Source organism: Prunus mume, linkage group LG3 (assembly GCF_029339155.1).
Source record: "Prunus mume cultivar Tortuosa linkage group LG3, ASM2933915v1, whole genome shotgun sequence".
Classification (NCBI taxonomy): Eukaryota; Viridiplantae; Streptophyta; class Magnoliopsida; order Rosales; family Rosaceae; genus Prunus; species Prunus mume.
Window position 1 is genome coordinate 23,123,474 of NC_142700.1, and position 21,754 is coordinate 23,145,227.

Here is a 21,754-nt window from a genome sequence, read left to right on the forward strand (position 1 = left end):
GCTACCTCTATTTTCTATGATAGGAAATCAGCCCCTTAAACAAATGGGCCACCCCTATCAAATATTAGGCTATTTGGGTTAGTTTTAGTGGGTCATTTTGACTGGGCTTTTGGTTGGACTATTTTCCCCTTTTTGTGCTCACCCATATGTTTGGGCCTAAGAAATGGGCAGGTTACGAGGCTCCCAAGCAACGGAACCTCCATTTCTTGGTCCATCAATAGGCCTCATGACAATTTATTACCATCCATACCACAACCCACTCAAGCAAGCCCCGGGCATTTGAGTGGCTTGGGCCCACTTAGGCTTGTGGCGTGATTAGGTGCGGAATGATAATTCCTTGCTTAGCGTGGCGTGTCGTTTGGCGTGGCATGTGTGCAAGCGCATATGATGAACTTTCACATGCCCAAATCGGGTTTCTTCTTGGTAAAGCATCGCATTGGGCCGAGAATTTATTTGGGCCGAATCGTGAATATTTTAGGCCTCAACATTAGCCCCCTTGATTATTAGGGCCATGAATGTGTATTGAAATGGTCCGAATAGTCAATTTTCAGCCCAAAATAAATTACCGTGGCATGGCATGGCATGGGTTTAGGAGCAACTCAAGGATAACAGGTTAAGAGTCTCTGAAATTACATAGCCGTCTTTTAAGGAAGGTTGGAGGGTCACAATGGTCCAGCTTAAAACCCAATCCTTCTTAAACACCAGGGTGTTGCCTTGAAGAACTTTCCTAGACACTATAATTTTGGAGGTCACTTACTAGAGTTACCAAGAGTTGACCTTATTTTGTGGCATGATATAGAAGAAAATGCTTGGTGGATTAGCTCAAGATAACTACTTAGCTCGCATGATTTATTTGCTTGAGTGACTAGAGAGCGATTTTGCATGATTGTGGTTTGCAAGAGTTGCATTGACTTGTGTATCTAATATTAGTTATGTATGCTTGATTTTGGCTTGCATGATTTGCTTTGACTTGTATATTTGGTATTTGGCTTGATGCTTAGCATTGGCATGTATGCTTGATTTTGGCTTGATACTTGGTATTGGCGTGTATGCTTGATTTTGGCTTGCATGCTTGGATGCTTGGTTTTGGCTAAGGTAGCATGGTTTAATATGGCTTTTGGGACATTTAGCATGGTGGATGTCATTTGTGATGGCGGACGTGCTAGTGGATAGTGGGGATCCAATCTTAGAGTTGCGGATGCAATAAGCTTGGATTCACCATTGTGTTTGATTTTAAGCACCAGCCTCCGAACACTTTGAATTTAGAGGACAAAACTTCAATGAAGGTGATATCATGTGACATTATGGCTAGATATTGGAAGAATGCTTGAAATAGGGCATGTGCTGGAAGGATGTTTGAAAACATGGCAGGTGCTTTGGAAGGATATTTGAAGCAGGGGAGTCTTTGGAATGGGCGAATAATTAAACCCGACCCAAAAAATCAGATTTGTATTTGTAGAGAACTTCTCTTCTTCCCGCGTGCAAAATGACGACGTGTCATAATTGGCCCATGTTATTTGCTGATTTCCCAATGCCAAACGCCTTCCTCCTTTCTTTTTTATTATTTTCTTTCTTTCTCTTCCCTTTTCTTGCACCAGATCCAACTTCTTCCTACTTTTCTTCTCTTCGTTTTCCCTTGTTCCCCCAGCTCAAAGCTGAGTGAGAGAGTAAGATCAAGTGGAAAACATCTGCCTCCATTGGGAAAAGAGCCAAGTCGATTTCAACCCCTTGACCCTTCTCCCTTGAAGAAGCCCTTCTGCCGTTGCTAGAAGGGACCTTTTTGTGCGGGTTTTCCTCTATGATTCTCAATTTCGCTCCCTTCTTGGTATATTCAAAGTCACCCGTTGGGATTTTAGCAAGGTATGTCCCTTCTCTAGCTTTCTCTTGGATTTATTGAGGAATTTGTTGGGTTCCCGTCATCCATGAATATTGCCCTTTGTTTTGGTTGTCAAGCATCAAACCCTCTTTTGACCTATTTTGTTATTGCAGCAACGTGAGTGCTTACAACGTGGGTGCTAGCAAGGAAGGGCTCGCACTAATCTTCTGGGATTCCCTTTTCTTTGATTTGCTCGAGTTGCTGGAAGGGTGCCAATTTCCGTGTGAACAAAACTGTTGGTATGGGTTTCTACCTTTTCCTCTTCTTACTTTAATCTTGCTCTGACCTCTTTTTTGTATATAAAAAGGCTGAACTTGGCATGATGTGCTTTATTTTCTGATTTTCTCTCATTCTCTTCTTTCTTCTTCTTCTTCAAGACCCAAACCCGTGGGTATTGTGCATCAGTACATAAGTCATATTTTGGAAGCTCGGATCAGAAAACTTCCTCAATCAAAGTTGTTCATCTGCTCGAGTACTATAGCCAGTAAAATTTGCAGAATTTTTTGAAATTTTCTGATACCTCAAAGCTGGTTTGCAACTTCTGCATTCATCCATGGCTGGTGAGTTTTTGCAGATTTTTCTTCTGCATATGTCTTTAACTTATGATACTCGTATGATTGCGCTTGCTTCACAAAATTTGCTTGAAATTATATGTTGTCTATAACATATCCAAAATTGAGGATCATCCACCCATTCTAGTGCTCTCTACCTCCATTTTTCTAAAGCATGTTCATGAGTTGATGTTGATGCCTTTGTTGCATGCTTGTCTTCTGTGTGAATGCTTGAGTTCCTCTGTATTTCCCAGAATTTGTGAACTAGAAATCAAATTCTAAGGTTGAGCTTTTGATTTAGGATTCTAGCTTGGTGATAAACAAGAGTTATACAAGCTCACTTGGGTATGCATGCCAAGTGTTTGTCAAAATATCTCAAAGTAGCTTGCCGGCTGCTTTTTGAACTTTTGAAATGTTTCTTTTCGAATCTGAGTTGGAGCTTTTGAGATATAAAAATGGACTTCTCAATGGTTATGTTGGAATTGGTTTTGCATCACTTGAAGAAAAAATAAATTTTCGGTGAAATTTCAAAGTAAGGGTTAAGGTGCTGGAGCTGTACAGTTTCTGCTGTGTGGGCTGTCTTAGAAATCTGTTTGACATGCTTCCCTAGCTCGAAATGTAACGAAATTTTGGGAAAATGAAGCTTGATATGTCTAATTCTAATCTGGAAAGTCTGGGATTTGTTGGTTGTAAGCTTGATTTATAGTGATTTTCTAAAGGTGGGATATTCTAGCTAGGATGGTTGGAAAGCTTGTGTATAAGTTTTGCTTGGCATGTTGCTTTTGCTTGGGAATTTAGCATGTCCTTTCTGTTGGTATTGAGTGCTGATCTGAGTATTGCTAGAGCATGTTCTTGAGCAATATTGTTGTGAGAGCATGAAGTGGAATGGTATTGTCGCAAGAGCATGAGTTCTTCAATTTGCTTGAAATGTCCGAATTGCTTGGAATGCTTGAATGAAATGAAATTTCTTGGTATGTGAATTGGTATCATACCTTGTGAATTTTGTCAAATGCTTGATAGATGAGTTTGCTTGCACTTTGAAAATTATGCTTCAGCACATCCGTTTGTGTATGAGTACCTTTCAGTCTGATTTTGGCTAACATATTCTCTTGTTTTAAAAGCTCAATGACATGATAAAGCATGAAGTCTAATTTGATAGCATGAAAGTGAGTCTTGGTCTCTTGCAACTTGTCTTTGGAAAACATTATGCTTTAATAGCGATTCTACTTCCTGCACCCCTTTACATTTACTAGTTCCTTAGGCTGATCAGCGTACTCCCTTGTTTCTTTTTGAGGCTTGATTGAGAGGTTCCAAAGCATGAGGAATGCCATCTTCTTACTGATTTGCTGGGATCTTGATAGAATAAAGGTGAGTTTTTCATCTTGACTTGCAATATGGAGGTTTATGAAAGATTCGAATTGCTTGATCGGAGGGACTTTGGGTGAGAAAGAGAACAAGCTAGTTCTTGAGGCCGTTTTGAGTTTTCTTCCAAAGATGTGATGAGTTTGTTGAGCTGTTGCTTTGTGGGATAAATTTTACTAGCATAATGTTTGAAACAGGGGCTAAGAAGATTTGAAATAAGGCAAGCGCCAAAAATTCTTTGCTTGTAGAGTAGGAGTTGGAAGAATGTAACTTGGCTTGTTTCAAAAAGGGGAAATAGAAAAATGTTTCTCACCATAATGCAAGATTATCTAGGCTTGTTGTAATCAAAGAGATGATTTATACTGTGTGGCAAAAAAGGTAGATGGGTTTGCTTGTTTGGATGACACGGTGTCCTTCCTTGAATTTGCTTGGCATGAAGCCCTCAAGTCAGCTTGTTGCGGTCAGCAATTGGTTGTGAGTTGGGTTATATTCTCTTTGGCTTACTCGAATTAGAAACAAAGTAGAGGCTGCTTGTAAATTTTATTTATTTTTTTTTTAACTTGCTTCAAGGAAGATTTTTGGAAGAAGTGGTGAAGATGAGAAGGAAAAGGCTAAGCGAGTTCTTTGGAAGAGATTCATCTGACTTGTTTTCCTCGGATAAGTAACAAGCAGTTTGCTTTCCTCCAAGAGGAAAATTGAAATTTACAACAGCTTCAGGAGTTCTTGTCTCTCTCTTTTGCTTGACATGAAGCCCCCAAGTCATTTGGAGTTTGCATGTGCTGTTTGCTATGATGGATTCTCTTAAGCCTCATAAGCCTTTCGCATGATGTTTTGTCTGAAAAGCTTTAAATTTTGCTGTAGTGCAATTGCATGAATAAAGCTTGTGATTTTCAGGAGTTGTCGTATGGCCATGAGAAGAAGTTCTTGCAAGTATTAGTTGCCGAAGTATCCATCTTCAAAAAAACCAATTCTTAAGTATGCCTGAAAATAATGATGGTGCCAAAGTCTGCGCAGAAAAACATGCGGATAATTGCAATGATGGGTCAGCTGGTTGCATAAATATTGAGATCAACAATGGTGATGAAGGAGATGGTAACGTGAAATAGAAGATACGATATTCTTTTAGCACCAACTACCCTTCTCCCGGCACCTACTGCCCTTCTTCGGCACCAACCTTCCTTCTTTCTTGGTGCATTTGAGGTCGTCCTTTGAGGTGATTGACAAGGTATGCCCTTTCCTTTTTGCAATTTCTGAATCTATCGAGGGGCTTGTTGGGCTCTTCATGCCCATGGGCTTTGCTCGTTCACTTTGGAATCTCAGGTCTTTCTTTTTAACTCTGTAGGAATACATATAGACTGATATCTTGGCCTAGGCTTGTTTTTCGCATGCTTGAATAAATTTGGACTTTTCTCCCATGTTGTGAAAATAGAAATTGATAGAGTGCATGCTCTGCAATACAGATCCTTTTGCATTTTGAGGAAGAATTTGCTTGTCATAGGAATTGCTTGAAAATTTAAACACCATGGATAAATTGTATACCTTGGGTATTTGCTTAAGTGTTTCCTTTGTCTGAGTTTGACTTGCCCACCTTGGCGTATATTTTGCGTGTGCTTTGCGTTCTTGACCGCTTTTTGTTGTTGAACTATATGCCATCACGGCGCATGCTTATGTCATCGTATGATTAATGCATAGGATTAGAGGCTATTGAAAGCTTGAGAAAGCACCATTGGTTTCTTTTATTTTATTTTTTGAGCTTAGAATTTGGTCACGGGTAGCTGTTTATTTTTGGCTTTATAGGGATAGACATAAACATGTGTATGATGGAGTCTGCAAGGATCTTTGTGTAACTCGTAGGTATTTCATTTTGTGAAAAGGTTACTATAGAGGTAAATAGTGCTCAGTTGTAGCACTTGCTTTGTGAAAAAGTGCATTGGAATGATTGATTGAGCATGGAATGGGAGATTTGCTTATCATGAGCTCGAGTAATAGATTGCATGATGCTTCAAAAATATTTTTTTTGTTTATGCATTTCGCTTGGCATGAGATAGCTTGCTTTGCTTGGCTTGTAAAGTTCATATGGCTTGCATGCTAGTGTGGAGATTGCTTGGCTTTAACACAGAGAACTAGCTTTATGCTTTGCCGTTTTTTCAGCGTATTCTTTGTTGGCAATTCTTGCAGGGATTCATTGCTTGTCAAGATCTGCCATGGCATCCACTAACCCGTCGTCAATTATTAGTGGCCACCTTTATTCAACGGATGATAAATTGAAGAGGGGAAGGCCCCTCCATTGCTCAAGAATGCTTGTGAAGATGTTGCAGTAGGCGAAGAGCCAGTGTTGTCTTGCTGCGTTTGTATCATTATGGTTCGGGAAATTCCTCCTCTGTGACTTTTCCTAAGATTGTCTGCATGCGCAGAGTGTTCCCCTTGGCTTTAGCAATAGCGCATGGCGGCATGATTCCCATAGCCCCTATGTTCTTGGGACATCCGATGCAGGGGTAGACAATGCCCTGCTCCTTCTAGCAGTGCTGCCTCATACTCATCCTTTTCTCGGAACATCCAACATAGCTGCCGGCAGCGCCACTGCACCTTCAGCGATCTTGCCTCCTACTCATTCTCTTCTCGGAACATGCGACATTCTGTCGGCGCTACCTTGCATCTTCCAGCGTGCTGCCTTCTACTTCTCCTCTTCTTGGAACATCCAACATAGCTGCCGCCTTTGCCTGCACCTTAAGCGATCTTTGCCTCCTACTCATCCTCTTCTCGGAACATGCGACATAGCTGCCGCATCTTCAGCGTCTGCCTCCTTTTATTTCACAGGTTGTTTTCTTTGGCTTAGTCAGTTGGCTTGGTGCACAGCTTCCATCTTTCTTGATACCATAGGATGTACTAATCTCCGGCATGTGTAACCTTGTTTTTGCGATGGTGTGTACTTTTCGGATAATCTAACGACTATGTCATTATGACTTTGTAATGTACTCTTGAACCACTTTGGAACTTGCATTAATTTCTGAATGCTTGAGGCATGTTGTAATTCATTACATCTTATATATATGCTTGGTTGGGAGAACTTGCTCTTGTGAACTTCTTGAAATTTTTGACGAGTTGGCAAGCCTTAAAAGTAAGGTATATGCTGCCCAAAATTTTGACAAGACCTTTAAGCTAAATCTTGATGCATTGCTCTATAAAACTTTGCAAGGCTCGTCTACTCATTTGGCCTAAAATGCACCCTCTTTCCGTGTCTTAAAGGGTCATACCCTTTGTATGCATGATTTCACGAAGGCTCTGTAAATTGCTGGATGTTGTGAATTTTTTTGAGCATTCGATTAGAGTCAGCGGTTTCGTTATTCCAGCGCCTCAAAATACACTTTTACTGCTCGTTTCTTTGTAATAGCTTGATTTTGCATACCCCACATCATTTTGCTTAGGCTTGATGCTTGTTAATGGTTCGGGACCCCATCCAAGTGACTTTGCTTGGCATGGTTACTGCTAAAAGGCTAAGCTTTTAAAAGGGAAGTTTGCTTGTCTATTTTCTTTTTCTTTTCAAAGAACACGTTTTGCAAAACAGAAGAAGATAAAAGTAAGGAAAGAATTCTAGAGGCTTTTTCTTTTTCCAAAATACTCCATTCTCCTTGCAAATATCGTTTTATGCCTTGGCATGCAATAATGGTAGTGCATTCTACCAAAGTTGTGAAAACATATGGTGAAAACACAAAAGGAGTTCATCTTTGAAATAAATTTGAAAAGCCAAAAACAAAAGGATAGGTGCAAAAGCAACTCAGTATGAAAGGGCCAAGGAGCGTGCATGACTTGCAATAGTATGAAAGCTTGTGGCTTAGGTTGGCATGTATTTGGCATGTGTCGTACTAGGATGCCATGCTCTATAGAGATATTTAACGAGCCACGATTCTTTGCTTTGCACTGCAGACTCATAACCAAACTAATCAAAGAGTGATTTGCAGCTCCTAACCCATTGTACTTTCTTCAACCTTTGTGAAGTTATGAGAGGTTACAACAGCTGCTTCTTGATAATCTTGATGACAAAATGAAGCCTCCGGTGGCTTTCTTCCAACATGTCAATGTAGAATACCCTTTCTTTGGAACCATTCTCCCATCAATTAGTAAGTAGCCATGGGGTGTTATAAGCTTGCAGATTTTGAATATTTGCTCAAGTTGGCCTTCCTCATATTTCCACAAGGTTCCCACATAGCCTCCGGTGGCTTTGGGTCATTCTTTCATAGGTGGCTGTCGTAAATCGTCGAGCAAGTCATCAAAGCACGTAATGACAGTAGCCATCTACTTTCCCCTTCGTTTTGGCAAGGGGTGCTTGTCAATAGCTTGCCTCTTAGAGTTTTGTCATGTATCTCGGCGTGTAAGATCTTCCTTAGAGTATGGCAAGCAGTGGTGGATGTTGCAGGTGAAGAATGGATGAATATAGGAAAATACGCTTCCGCACCCCTTTTCTTGAAAGCTTGACATCGCTTCAAAAATTCTGATTGCTTGGTAAAATAAACTCATCTTAGTGAGCATTTAGGTTCTTCCAGTGATATCATAGCACTACCTTAATATTTTCCTTTCATTTGCCATGAATTGAGATGCTTTCCTTCTTGAGTAAAGCATAGTGCTTGGATTTCTTGACTAAGGCTCGGGGCTTGATGATGCTTGATTATGGAATTGTGGCAATTGAGACATCCCGATAGCCTTTTGGTTTTGACTCCTAAACTTGGTCATTGGAATGGTCAAGGCTTAGAAAGTGCTTGAGCGTTGGAGCATATCATTATAGCAACAGGTATTATTTGTTGCATTTAGAACATGTTTTAGGAACCAAAAGCTTGGACTTGGCTATTGAAGCTTGAGCTTTGTATGTAGTCTGCAGCAAATGTGTTGGGTTACAATAACAAGTGATGGTGAACTTGGAGGTCATAGTAACATAATTGGGATTTCAAGGAGATTTTTGGTGCAGGAATAGTGGTTTTGGTAATAATGGATTTTTAACTCATTTGGGGTTTTGAATCAACTATGTGCCGTGGTGATTGCAATGAATTCCTTCCTCACCCCAAGTGCACCATAATCATCAGAAAAGGATTTGATGGGCATAGGCTACAAAACTTTTGCAACATGGCCTTCTTAGTATTTGTTTGGGTTATTGCATGGCATGATGAACTTAGGATATCCTTTGTTGCAATGGTGACGACTTGACATGATTCGGTGGTAGCATGTGTACAGCGTGACTCTTCAGGCTCTTTCAGTGGTGCTTGAACTTCTATGACTGGAAGTATAGAGAGAGATTTGTCTAAGGAATAAATGATAATGGCGGTGTGTTGAGATGTTGGGTAGGAAACATGAGAGCATTTGTTTTCTTGTTTGTTGTTTGGAGGCTTGGGTCCCTTACACAGGACCGATATAATGCTTGCATGACCAAAGCATAAAAATAATATAAGCATTGTAGCTTGCAAATGACTAACATAATTGACATAAGCATCTGGGCAGGTATGATTTTAGTACTGAGCATGCATAGTTGGCATCTACATTGCAATGTGTAACTTGGATTGATTAACACAAAGGTGGATCGATCTGAAATGATAAAAGTAAGATAAGTGAATAGTCGTGGAATAAGGCCCTGAGAAATTTTCTTTGGAGATGCAAAATTGAAAGGTGGTTTAATACATAACAAGAAAATGATGCAAGCTGGTGCACCATATGAATATCAACTAATCAATCAATCTTTTTTTGGAATTGAATGCACATGCTTTTGTCTATGCTTGAGATTGTTCAATGAAACATAAATTTTATGGATATCTTAAAACAACAAACAAATATATATACTATATTGAGATCAACAAGGCATGATAATAAAAATCTTATCTTGGTGAAGCCATTGGAGAGATGAGGTGAGAGCATTGAGCAAGTGTTCCTTCTCCCTCTCTAACAGTGTTTCACAACTCTAGAGAGGTGAGGGCTGCTATGAAGGTGATTCTGGCGATGGCGGACTTGCGATGATGTATCATGGCGGAAGGTGAATGGCGAGCTAGCCTCAACCATTAGCAGCGGTGGTCGGTGACACTTGCACGTTAGTAAACCCCGATCCTCTTACGGATATTGTTTTGCTTGACAATGGATATCTAAGACACAAGCAAAGGGAGCATGTGAGTAATCTATATTATGTTTGTTCTACAAGTAGATAGCAGTGAAAGGAAAAAGAAAAGAAAGAGAATGCTCTTATCTCTTTATTTTCTCGGTTTATTATAGTCTTCTTCTTTGGGGCATTGGTTGAGATAGTGGCTTAATCCCAGTGAAATCGCCAATTTATGTAGGGGCTTTTTTTCTTAAGCTACTACTGGGCTGACTGCGTAAAGGGCAAAATGGAAGAAATTGCTCCTTGAGCTGAGTTCGAAAATTAAGCCCAAAATACCTCAAAAGCGAGAGCCTTAGGAAGTATTTTGGTTATCTTCTAACCAAAATAATGGTAGCTTACAGGTAATTTCTTCATGCTTACAGGATAAACTTTTGAATTTGGCATGAGGGGCTTGTGGCATGGGAGCAAAATTAGCATGAGTTGAGCACCAAAAGGAAATATGGCTTCCTAGGGAGAAAAGGGAGTGTTTAAGGTAAGGAAGAAGAGGTTTTCAAACATATGTGGCTAGGAAGAGAAAAGGGAAGAACTATGTTCTTCTGGCGGCTTGTCAGAAGAAGAAAATGGAGGAAGATGAATAGTGCAGAAATTGCTGGTTTTGCAAGTATGAGAGGAAGCTTGCTCTCTAGTTGTGGATTGCTTTTGTTAGGTTGAAGAGGCCTCAATTTATAGCATTTGGAAGGCTGACATTTTCAAAAACCCTAATGGTTTCCATCCCATTTTGTCAAGTCTTTCCCTTCCTTTCTCCCTTCATCCCTTCAATCATCCTTTTTGGTGAAATCTTCTCTGTTCCTTTGCACAAAATCAGGGTTTTGGGAGCTCAAGGCTCTCCTTTCCATGGTGCCTACAGTGGGGACTCCATTATGATGCACATGCTTGGTGCGAAGGTGCTTCTCTTCTGGCAGCTTACATGCTAATATTCCCTTGGGTCCTTGCATGTTTCTTTTGCTTTGAAACTTGTTTCTTCCTTCTCATCGACCAGCGTGATATTCCATGGCTTCTTTATGGCTTTATCCTTCAGCCAATAGATGGGGTTTTTAGTTGTTTGCTACCTCTATTTTCTAGGATAGAAATCAGCCCCTTAAACAAGTGGGCCACCCTATCAAATATTGGGCTATTTGGGTTAGTTTAGTGGGTCATTTTGTGGGCTTTTAGTTGGACTATTTTCCCCTTTTGTGCTCACCCATATGTTTGGGCCTAAGAAATGGGCTTGGGTTCAGGCTCCCAACACGGGAACCTCCACTTCTTGGTCCATCAATAGGCCTCATGACAATTTATTACCATCCATACCACAACCCACTCAAGCAAGCCCGGGCATTTGAGTGGCTTAGGAAACTTGTGGCGTGATTAGGTGCGGAATGATAATTCCTTGCTTAGCGTGGCGTGTCGTTTGGCGTGGCATGTGTGCAAGCGCATATGATGAACTTTCGCAAGCCCAAATCGGGTTTCTTCTTGGTAAAACATCGCATTGGGCCGAGAATTTATTTGGGCTAACAATGTGTGGTCTCATACGACTAACAATTGTTTGGTTTTTCGGAATGTGCGGATCTCATCGATCGGAAGATCTTGAAGTTTCCGGAGAAAGCTACAATGGGTGTCGACCAGAATCCTTTCCCAAATGCTCAAGTCAACATGGTGAATGCTAACTTCCCAAGGCCAGACCAACCTAGGCCTAGGTTAGACTTGGGTGGCTCAGCAAGAGCTGCGGCAGAAAGAAGGGCAAGGGAAATTCCGGCGGATCCTAAGGTGAAGGGCAAGGCTAAAATGTACCCTGAGGTGGCCAAGGTTCCCGAGACAAAAGTTTTGACCAAGGAAGAACCTCCAAAGGCCATTGTGCTATGTAGTCGATGCCAATGTGAGGTGACTCTCAAAGTGGTTTCGCCAAAGCCCAAGGGGCCAACCAATGAACCCATTAAGGGGCTGATTAAGGAGCAAACCAAGGATCAAGTCCAAGTGGGCAGATCTAGGAGTTTTGAAAAGAAGATGATAACAAGTCCGGCCGAGAATTACGGCCCACATAGCCCAAGGGGCGAAATGGAAGTAAGGTCAGACAAGCGGCCATTGCATGAGTACCAAGATAGGTATGAGGCGAGATATCAGTGAAGAGGAGAAATCAACATGCCTTTAAGATGTAGAAGACATTGATTCGCCCGATTCAAGCCAAAACCGAAGCATGTAGATTTGGTGGAAGAAGGCAAAAGAGATGTGGCATATGTATCAAGACCCGCCATGAGCGGTAGTAGTGTCCCAACTTTCAAGGTGCCAAACACAAGGTGGGCCAATGGTATAGAAGCGAGGGCCCAAAACTCCGCATGTACCTTTGAGCAAGACTCAAACAAGAAGGGCTCAAAGGCAATATGCCACCACTTGCAAGGCAGAATTAGAATGGGCGGATAAAAGCAAGCTCAACGGACCGATTAGTCGAGCCGCGAAAAACCGATTGGAGGAGTTGGAGTTGGCCAAGGCCCGATGTAAATACGCTTCTTTGGAGGCAGCAGCGTTGTTGGAGAGAATGGGTGAATGGCGAGTTGTGGTAACGGCCCGAAGAGCCAATCTCGGTGGAGGCCCATTTGACTGGGGCTTTGAGGCAAATAACTCTAAAGTGGAAGCTAGTGAACCGACTAAGAGGAGAGGAGATAAACTTCTCAAGGTCAAAAGGCAAGGGAGGCTCCACCAAGCCAAGCCTCAGTCGCCAAGGCCCGAGCCATGACCAAAGTGGCTCAACCCACCAGGTTGAGAGTAAAGAAGAAAATGACCAAAACATGGTCCAAGAAATTGGGGATGTGCCCCATAAAATAGTAAGCGAGCCTAGGCGGAAGAAGACCAAGTTATGGTCGACGCTGAAATTAATGTGGTAGAAGAAGAGGCCGAGCACGGCCGAGGAAGAAGCTAAGAGCCATTGGAAAATCTCGAAGGTTGGGCAGAAGGCGAAGAGATATATGGGAAGATAAGGAGTATCGGACGACAGTACTTAGAGGATCTGTCGGAGGAAGCTATGGAACACTTAGAAAAAGCGGAATGAAGAGATGGCCAAGTTTGAGAATGAGCTAAAAGTGGGCAAGGTCAAAGTAAAGTTTGGAGACTTTGTGAGGTAAATGCCATGGTTGTTACACTCTCTTTATTTTTGAAGCTCGGCCAGATCAACCTAATTTTATGGACGGAGATGTGTTCGATGAGGTTGAGTCCATGGTCCAAATGGAAGGGCCAAAAAATTGGGATGGCCCAAGAAACTCCAAAGGAAGGAATGCCCAACCTTGCATCATGGTGCCCGAAAAGGAGGAAAAAGTGCCGAGAAGGTGTGCTATGACATGCCCACCAGAAAATGTCCTCCCACCTTAAGCCCTTGTATGTGGAGCTCATTTGATGGGGTTCCGGTGAGTAAAGTCCTTGTGGATATGGGGGCTCACGGTCAACATCCTACCAGCCTCAATCATGAGGAAATTAAAGGAAAGGGTCGGATGAGTTAATCCCACCGAGACAGCGATCAGTGGGTTGTGGGAACCTCGACTTCAAAGGATTCTCCCACTCCAAGTTAGAGTGGGGCAAAAGTTAGAGTGACTGCCTTCTTTGTGGTGGAGACAACGGCCCATTTCAATGCTTTGTTGGGCCGAGATTGGATCCATGGAAGCATGTGCGTGCCCTCTTCACTACATCAATTTTTACAATTTTGGCACGAGGATGGAAGTGTAGAGATTGTTCGGGCGATGTCACGGCCTTCATAGCCTCCTCCAATGCGGTAGAGGCAAAGTTTTATGAAGATGACATTGGGCCCCTTTATTTTACGAGGTCAGATAAGAACGGCCGACCTCACGGGAGTCTCGGCCCAAAGTTGATAGACTTGAGGCACATGATGCCCAAGCGGATGAAGCGTCCACTATAGCTGATTTTTTCTCCCTCAATGAGTGATACAAACATCAAGGAAGAGAAGAAGGCCGCGGTGGAAGATACTTTGAGGCGGCTATATGGTTTTTGGGCCGAAAGAGCGGCCGAGCATGGGTCCACCGCCAACTTGGTGGAATTTCTTCATGAAGGCCGGAGGATGATGCACTTGAGCTCGAAGAAGTAGAATTGGCACCAAGCGAGATGGATGATTAGGCGGAAGTCCAAGACCCTTTGTTAGAAATCAACAGGGACGGAAGACAACCATCGTCCGATCTACATAAGTGGTCTAATGGAGCAGAACTTGGGCCAAAATGGAAGAGCTTTTGAGAGAGTTCAGAGATTGCTTCGCAGGATTACACGAGATGCGTTAGTCGTGACTTAGTGAGCATCGCACCAATGGTGGAAGATTTCAAGCCCTTCAAGCGACCGCCGGATATCGGCAAGTGGAATTACTGGTTAAGGAAGAAATTGTAAGGCTTGTAAAGCCAAATTTATTAGGCCAGACTAGATATGTAGAATGGCTTTCAAATATTGTACCTGTAAAGAAAAAAAGCAGGACAATAAGAATATGTGTTGATTTTACGCAATCTTAATCTTGCAACTCCCAAGATGAATATCCATGCCCATGGCGACCTCTTAGTCGATGGGGCGGCCAAGCATGAAATTTTATCATTCATGGATGGGCACTCGGCTATAGCAAATTTTATAGCCGAGGAGGATGTCACAAGACGCCTTCTTAGGTGCCGGATCCATTGGAACTTTTGAGTATGTGGTGATGCCCTTGGCCTGAAAAATGCCGGGGCCACATATCGTGAGGCAATGAGCGCTATTTTCCATGACATGATCGGTCGAAATTTAGAAGTTTACATCGACGATGTTGTTATAAAATCGGAGTCTAGACTAGGCCACTTGGATGACCTCCGGTCGGCCTTTGAAAGAATGCTGGCGGCATCAATTGAAAATGAACCCAAAAAAGTGTGCTTTTGGGGTATCCGCCGGAAATTTCTTAGGATTCTTGGTGCACCAAAGGGGGATTGAGATTGATAAAAATAAGGCGAAGGCTATCATTGATGCGCCCTCTCCAAAAAACAAGAAAGGAGTACAAAGTTTATTGGGCCAAATGCTTCCTTCAAAGTTATAGCCAACTCCGCAGGGAAAGTTGAGCCTTTCTCATCTTTGCTAAAGCTCAAAGATGAAGAGAAATTTCGGTGGGAAGAGATTCACCAAAGGGCATTTGACGCCATTAAAGAATATTTGGCCAAGCCTCCGGTGCTCATTCCACCAAAGCGTGGCCGACCCTTGAAACTATATATTTCGGCCGCGGAAAACTCCATCGGAAGTTTACTAGCCCAAGACAATGATGAGAAGAAAGAGCAAGCGGTATACTACCTCAGCCGAATTCTAACGGCCACCGAGAGGAAATATTCTCCGGTGGAGAAACTTTGCTTGGCCCTGTATTTTCTGCGACCAAGTTAAGGCATTACATGTTGCCTTCCGTGGTGCATATAATCGCCAAGACTGATTTGATAAAATATATGCTCACTCGCCCAATCATTAGAGGGCGAATAGGAAAATGGACAATGGCATTGGCGGAATTCACTTTCCGATATGTGCCCCAGCAGGCCGTTAAGGGGCCAAGCTTTGGCGATTTCTTGGTGGCCCACCCTTGTGTTGAAATAGAGGAGATGGATTTCCTCGAGGTGGGCACATTGAGTTTATTTCCATGGCGCCTTTATTTTGACGGGTCTCGAACATTTAACATGGGCGGGGCAGGTGTCATCATTGAAACGCCCTTAATGGATTCCGAACTCGTTATTCTTTTCAATTGGACTTTGATTGTACCAACAATCAGGCCGAATACGAGGCCCTTATCATAGGGTTGGAAATTTTGAAAGAGCTTGGGGTAAAAAGTGTGGCGGTCATGGGAGACTCAATGTTGGTCTTAAAACAATTGTCTAGCGACTACAAGGTGACTAGCCAAGCTTTGCTTGGATATCATGCGTTGGCCAGCCAATTGATGGAAGATTTCGATGATGTGAGACTCGCCCACTTACCGAGAGAATATAACACTCAGGCCAACGCCATGGCCCAATTAGCATCCGGAGTGGAGATCTCCGAGGGCTCTCTGAGGAGCTTTTTAAAGTTGAGAAGAGGTCTCTCCTCCGTCTTTGAAAGAGGGTTCCAGCAGAAGTTATGGTGTTAACCATAGCACCGAGGATTGGAGGCCACGACATTATGCAATTTATAAAATCCAAATGGGTCATATAGCCAACAAATTCGGCGGAGGCTCAATATTATGTGATAAGGGATGAAGTATTGTTTCGCATAGGTTCCGATGACTTGCTCATGAAATGTTTGGGCAAAAAGGAACAACTCGTAGCAATGACCGAGGTCCACGAGGATATGCGGTGCTCATCAAGCTGGCATCAAGATGAGATGGCTTTTAAGAAGACCACGGTTATTATTGGCCGACTATCCTCAAAGATTGCATTGAATATGCCAAGGGTTGCAAAGACTGTCAAAGGCATGGGCCGATCCAACATGTCCCGGTCGGACCAATGAATCCCATTGTCAAGGCTTGGCCTTTCAAAGGTTGGGCAATGGATGTGATTGGCCAAATATACCCAAAGTCATCTAAGGGCCATAAGTATATATTAGTAACCGATTTTTCACAAAGTGGGTGGAGGCTGTCCCACTCAAGCAAGTTACTCAAGTTGAGGTGATAGAATTCATTGAGAAGAATATCATCCATCGATTTGGCTTGCCCGAGTCCATCATGTGAAGAGCGGCGTTCATGGCGAGGCTGTTCAAGCCTTGCGAGAAATTGGGGAATTAGGATGGTTCAATCCACCCCATACAATCCCCAATCAAATGGCCAAGCGGAGGCTAGTAATAAGGTGATAAAAGGGATTTTGGAAAAAATGATTGATAAAAATCCCAAGGAATGGCACTCTCTTCTTTCCAACTCTCTGGGCGTATAGAACTTCGAAAAGGTCTGCCACGCAAACAACGCCATTCGCCCTCACCTATGGCCATGGCCGTCTTGCCCTTGAGATTTCGGTTAAGTCCTTAAGAGTGGTTCGCCATGCCGAATGGGTGAGGGACGAATCACGGGCAAGCCATGGCACAAGAGTTGGATGACCTGTGAGGTCAGATTGGGCGCTTTAGATAGATTGAAGGCCCAAAAGAGGCCGTGGCTCGAGCATCACGATAAAAAGACCAAGGCCAAGAGTTTTGGGGTGGAGATTTAGTATGGAAGACCATTCTTCCGGTGGGATCAAAGGATCCAAAATTTGGCAAGTGGTCTCCAACTTGGGAAGGCCCATTTCTCGTCCACCAAGTGTTAGGAAAGGGCATACAAGTTAAGTAGCCAAAATGGTCGGGTCCATGATGCGCCGATCAATGGTCGATTTTGAAAAAATATTACCCAACGGTTTGGGAAATGGCGGAGAGATAACCTGCCACGAAGAAATATATCATAATAAAATAATAATCTTTATTGGAAGAATGGGCATCATAAAAGAATTTCTTCCAAAAGATATCACATATATATATAGGTGAGCAAAAGTCTACAACAAAATGGGGCCAAGTAATGGCCTAGATATCCACCAAAGGTTCAAGAAATAAAAATCTCAAATTTCAGAAATTGAAAAGTTTTGGGTTTCAATTTGCTTACCTCTACACCAATTCCGAAGCTAAACAAATCGGGGGGCAATGTTTGGGGGTGGTGGAAACCCACCTAATCCGAGCACGGGATATTGGATTGCACGAGGAGAATCTGATCGGGCTGAGCGATCTCTAAAATAGCGCTGGGTTTTGTTCGAAAGGGCTGAAAGCGGGAGGTTGCGGCCAAGGTTTTTCGCTTGGCGTGACCGAAAAAGTTGGGCATACAAGATCGGCCTCACAGCTCGAATGGAGTTGGAAATAAGCGGCGGGTGTGATGAATAGCAGTGGGCACGATTTGGTGTGACGGAGAAGAAAATTGCGGTGGGCTAGTGCATATGGATTGTTACATTGAGCACGGGCAGTGGAAGATCGTGGTGGCGGTGGAAGATCGTGGCGGACAGAATTGGAAGATCGTGGCGGGCATAATTGGAAGATCGTGGCAGGCAGAATTGGAAGATCGTGGCAGGCGAGAATTGGAAAGGCGGCGGCAGGTGGAAAGCTAACGGCGGGTGTGATGAATAGCATTGGACACAATTTAGTGCGGCGGATGAATATCTGGTGGGCATAAAAGGGATGAATCTGGCTGCCAACTTATTGACCCAATATATATATATTAATATTGTATATCACAATGGATGGCTTCACTTTATGAGCCCATCCGCATGGGACGAACATTTCAACCAAGCTTGTCTTGATTCATTCTCCCATATATGCATATATATATATAATTATTTGTATACATATACAAATATATGTAAACTAAGGAAAGCTGTTGGGCACGACCAGCTTTCAAAATTGAAGCCCTTCCCATCCTATTCTAGATTTTGGAGGATAATGTGCGTGTGGAGGGCCTCACAAGGAAAGAAATCAAGGAGTTTTTATAGTAACTCCAGTGTTCCAAAACAAGGAAGAATCAAGCTGTCGAATATCACGCAATCTCACAGATTTAGGAGGGCTTGAAAGGAAAGATTTTAAGAAGAGTTGACATTTGGCCATTCAATGGCTAGCCCATGGGCTGACGAGTGCCCTATATAAACCTTGCTCCATGAAGACATCAGACACACAACATCAGACAAACAAACCTATCTTTCGTCTCGCACTTTTCTTTTCCTAGACTTAGGATTTTATTTTTCAAGCACCTAGTGTAGTGAGTTCTTCGTTTTGCTAGTGTAAGTTTATATTTTCCTTGTCGTTTAAATTCTTGTTTCAGTTTATATTTCTTGTCGTTTCAATTCAAGTTTATTTCAATTCCTTTACATTTAATTGTTATCGCACTTCGATTAAATTTAATTTCAAGTTTATTTCCTTTTCGTTCTTATTGTTCTTATTGCTTTTATTTCGTTTTAAAGCTTTACTTATCGCTTTGATTTATTTTATTGCATTTCAATTCTTGTCTTTACGTTTATACGCATATTTAGTTTAATCGCATTATTTTTACCTAAACCATAAAAATCACAAAAATATCCGTACTGAAACCTAACCATTCTCGAGCCCAGAAAGTGAAAGAATCTAGGCCAGAAGAGGTTCCTTGCTTGAGTCGATCAATCGTTGCTCAGAAGTTAAGCGCAACACATCCATCTATTCTCATTCCATTCAAGCCCAATTTGGGGCTTGGTGGTGCTACGCCCGCATCAAAAGAAGAAAAAGACCAAAAGTTCCTTCCGTGGCCGCCCGGCAAAAAGGGTAACATAATTTGGCACTTTGGCCGTGAAGGCAGCTTTTGGTGGAGCCTCCCTTGCCTTTTGAACCTTGAAGTTTATCTCCTCTCCTCTTAGTCGGTTCACTAGCTTCCACTTTAGAGTTATTAGCCTCGAAAGCCCAGTCAAATGGGCCTCCAATTCGAGATTGGCTCTTCTGGGGCCGTTACCACAACTTCGGCCATTCACCCATTCTCGACGTATTTTCATCTCCTCGGCCGCGGCTGCCTCCAAAGAAGCGGCGGCATCGGCCTTGGCCAACTCCAACTCCTCAATCGAAGTTTTTCGCGGCTCGACCAATCGGTCCAAGTTGAGCTTGCCTTTTATCCGCCCAATCTAATTCGCCTTGCAAGTGGTGGCATATTGCCTTTGAGCCCTTCTTGTTTGAGTTTTGCTCAAAGGTACAGGAGTTTTGGGCCTAGCCTTCTATACCATTGGCCCACCTTTGTGTTTGGCACCTTGAAAGTTGGGACACCACTACTAAATCCAGGTAGTCTTGTCACATATGCCACATCTCGGCTTTTGCCTTCTCCCACGAAATCCACATGCTTTCGGTTTTGGCTTGAATCGGGCGAATCAATGTCTTCATATCTTAAAGGGGCATGTTGATTTCTCCTCTTCGGCTGATATCTCGGCCTCTCATACCTATCTTGGTACTCATGCAATGGCCGTTTGTTCGACCTTACTTCCATTTCGCCCCTTAGGCTATGTGGGCCGTAATTCTCGGCCGGACTTGTTATCATCTTCTTTTCAAAACTCCTAGATCTGCCCACTTGGACTTGATCCTTGGTTTGCTCCTTAATCAGCCCCTTAAAGGGTTCATTGGTTGGCCCCTTGGGCTTTGGAAACTCACTTGAGTCACCTCACATTGGCATCGACTACATAGCACAATGGCCTTTGGAGGTTCTTCCTTGGTCAAACTTTTGTCTCGGGAACCTTGGCCACCTCGAGGGTACATTTTAGCCTTGCCCTTCACCTTAGGATCGCCGGAATTTCCCTTGCCCTTCTTTCTACGCAGCCCTTGCTGAGCCACCCAAGTCAACCTAGGCCTAGGTTGGTCTGGCCTGGGAAGTTAGCATTCACCATGTTGACTTGAGCATTTGGGAAAGGATTCTGGTCGACACCCATTGTAGCTTTCTCCGGAAACTTCAAGATCTTCCGATCGATGAGATCCTGCACGGCATTCCGAAAAACCAAACAATTGTTAGTCGTATGAGACCACACATTGTGAAACTTGCAATAAGTTTTATTTCTAAGTTCGTTAGCCGACGGAATATCATGATCATTAGATAATTTTATGATCTTTTCTTTCAAAAGTTGGTCGAAAATTTGTTCGGCTTTAGAAATATCAAATGTGTAGGACTTAGTCACGACCGCCTTTTGGGAGGTTCCACTAAACTTGGACATTTGGGCCGTGGTCGGCCTTTGATCCTTAGAGGCTTTAGACAAAGCCTTGCACACATATGGCCCTTTGGCCACAATCTCGGCCAACTTTACCTCGGCCACTGTTCTTCCTCCTCTAAGTAAACTTCATCACCTCTTTCTTACGAGTCTATATCTCCAATGTCTCAGCGTGGACCGCGTAGTCCTAGACCCGGAAGGTTTAGTTGAATCCTATAAAATGTCGGCCTGGGGTGCGGCCGCTCTTTGTTGCTCCTCCTTTAGAAGGGCTTCGTATCGATCCACCCGAAGTAAGAGATCATAAATGTCGCGGAACTCAATTCCTTCGAATTTCTTTCGGAGGTCAAGCAACAATCCTCCTTGGGCCAATTTTGCAAACTCGTGCTCCGGCATATTGACCGTACACCTAGCCCTTGCTTCTCTAAACCGCCCCAAATATTCTTGGACCGACTCACTTGGCTTCTGACTTATCTTTGCCAAGTCGGCCATTGAGACTTCCGGCTCCGGTCGATAAAATTGCTCGTGGAAGACTTGCTCCATAACTTGCCAATTCGGGACGGAATTTTGTGGAAGCTTAACATACCATGAAAGCTGCCCCGTAAAGTACTCGAAATAACCTTAGTTTCAAGGCCTCGCGATGCCCAATCTCCGCGCATTGGGCGTGAATCGCCAATGTGCTCAACGTCGATTGGAGCCCATCTCCAGAAAATAGTCGAAATCCGGAACCTTGAAGCCCTCGGAAATTCCTCTTGATCAAAATGCTCTGGATATGGCCTTGGTGGACTGGCCTACCAATCCTCTAGCATGGGGCACCATATCTTGAATCATTTGTTCGACCGCACCTCGGTCGATTGCTTGATTCCCTAGCAATGGGTTGTTAGCATTCCCGCCGGGGTTATTCCAACCACCAACTCCGAATTGGTTGATATGAGGCCCAGGAAATTGGCCCCACCGCAGTGAGCTTGTGGCGGAATTGATTATATGGCGGGAACACTTGAAATTGGTTGACCGCGTATGGGTTGTTGCCCATCGGTGAATATTAACCACCGGGCTTGGTTGCCCCAGGTGGATTAAGTTGGGGCAGATTACTCCAAAACCATTTGGTTGGGCCTCCACTTGTGGCCCAACCGCTGGTGCTCCAATAAGCCCCTCGGTTTCCATTTTGGCCATTTTTGCTGGCCTAACCATC

General features: G+C 43.2%; 1 long non-coding RNA gene across 1 annotated transcript; it reads left to right on the forward strand.

Moving 5' to 3' along the window:
• The first annotated feature begins 1,739 nt into the window (after positions 1 to 1,739).
• LOC148919138 (uncharacterized) lies at positions 1,740 to 6,362 on the forward strand. The gene is made up of 6 exons (XR_016124969.1): positions 1,740 to 1,860; positions 1,990 to 2,115; positions 2,254 to 2,436; positions 3,722 to 3,795; positions 4,684 to 5,014; positions 5,968 to 6,362. It is a non-coding gene; the product is annotated as an uncharacterized LOC148919138 (long non-coding RNA).
• Positions 6,363 to 21,754: the final 15,392 nt, after the last annotated feature.